A 2,158-nucleotide genomic window follows, 5' to 3' on the forward strand; every position below is an offset into this window, starting at 1 on the left:
CTTGGGTTGTTACCAACATCTGGTGAAAATTTCATGTCATTAGCACCTCTAGTAATGTATTTGCTGAGAAAAATGTTGTCGTGTTTAATACTTATTTTACCCGCTGTATGTCCAGATACCCCTTTTTCAGATAAATTGGGGGTCCTGGGGGGCGGGGGGACACTGATTGGTGAGCCCGATGGATAGAGCTTCATCATCGCTAAACAACAAAAGAAATTTGAAGCTTCTATATTGAACAGTTTCTGAGTGATAAGCATTTTAGTATGCCCAGACACCCCCTCTTTGAAAGGAGCCCCCTCTTCAAATATGGGGTCTATTGTAAAACCGTTGGCTGGCGCAGTGTAGGTCAGACTCATCTACAGTCCTGCCAAATTTCATGTTGATTGGTGCAGCCGTTTTTGTGCTACGGTTGACCAAAAATCACTGAAAAAATAAAAAAAAGTACGAAAACAATATGACTCCCGGTTATGCTTCGCGTGCAGGAGGTCATAATAATAATTATACTGAGTAAAATCAACAAGAAAAAGAATTTGAGTTTGTGTTTTGCTTTTAATAGCAGCAATACACTGATACAATGAATTTTATAGAGTTTTATAACTTGGATGCTGTTTTTACAGTGTGCAGTTTTTCTCTGCATAAAAATCACAGAAACAAACCTCYACTTCATTATTAAGACAACAAACAGGCCTTTTATTGTCAGGCAGAGTGAAACCTCTCATACTTCAGTCTCTGTAACACTGAAAACTTTTCCAAAAGCTTTTCTGTCCTCGCCGCCTGGAGAGCTGCAGTAGAGGAGAAAATTGTTGTTACTGAAATGTTGAGCTAAAGAAAGAATAAACTCATGAAAGTATGCACTACCAGTCAAAAGTTTTAGAACACACACTTCTTAAAAAAAAATTTTCCTGGAAAATTGTAGAGTTTAATGTCGCACTGCACTCTAAAATGAAAGCATAGTAACAAAAAAATTGGACTTAAAAAAGAAATCATGGGATCAATTGGGGTCAATATTTATTCTAAAATTTTTACTCATCAAAGAAGACACTTTTGGTCGATATAACAGCAGAACACACTCGTGGAATTTTTTTTTACAATAAACAGCAAATATTATATATATAAAATCTGATGCAGAAGTTCCCATAAATACGTGGCACTGATAGGTTGATCTGCTTTCACTCTTCTGTCTGTTTGATCCAAAACCAGCTCCATGGAGTTAAAGTCTGGAGACTGTGCTGGCCATGTTTAAGTCTACCATCGTGATCTTTTTCCCTGATGTAGTTCTGGCATAGCTTGGACTTGTGTTTTGGGTCATTATCTTGCTATAGAATTGTCTCAGTTGAAACTGAGACTTGCTACGAACACTATGAAGCTGTGCTTGAAGCTGTTGTCCTGTTAGCCRCCTGTCAAACAAGCTGTTAGCTCTTAGAAACTTGGCCTCTGAATCAGTCGTGGTTGTGGGACTTCCAGACCTCTTCCGGTCAGAGTTTGCCCCATCAAGAAAAAAAAAAAAAGAGTTTGCCCCAGTTTGTTAAAACTATTTGATGGTGAAGGAAACTGGACTCACTGACACATTGACTTTCTTTCCAGTTTCTCTGTTGGAAAGACCTTCATTTTTAAGTGTTATGATGGTCTGTCTCTCTTCCATTGTTGCATTTTTCTCACAGTTTTTGTAGCGGCACACTGCTTTCTGCTGTATAATACTGTTCATCTGATGCTCATGTGGGTATTGGACCACAATGTGTTCCAACACTGATTTATGTGAACAGAGGGGGTTTATAGTATAGTATAGTGTAGGGCATTGAGTCTGAATGGACCATGTTCCGTACCTCCATTGGCGAGGTGGCTTATCGGAGCTGCGGCCGCAAGGTTGTTGGTACCTGTCGGGGCGGCAACCCTCGAACCCATTGGTGGACACCTTCGGTGAGGGATGCTGYCAAGCTGAAGAAGGAGTCCTATTGGGCCTTTTTGGCCTATGGGACTCCAGAAGCAGCTGATGGGTACCGGCAGGCAAAGCGGCATGCGGCTCGGGTGGTCGCTGAGGCAAAAACCCGGGCGTGGGAGGAGTTTGGATAGGCCATGGAGAAAGACTTCCGCACAGCTTCGAGGCGATTCTGGTCCACCATCCGGCGTCTCAGGAGGGGGAAGCAGTGCAGCACCAACA

The sequence above is a fragment of the Austrofundulus limnaeus genome, unplaced genomic scaffold (assembly GCF_001266775.1).
Source record: "Austrofundulus limnaeus strain Quisiro unplaced genomic scaffold, Austrofundulus_limnaeus-1.0 Scaffold985, whole genome shotgun sequence".
Classification (NCBI taxonomy): Eukaryota; Metazoa; Chordata; class Actinopteri; order Cyprinodontiformes; family Rivulidae; genus Austrofundulus; species Austrofundulus limnaeus.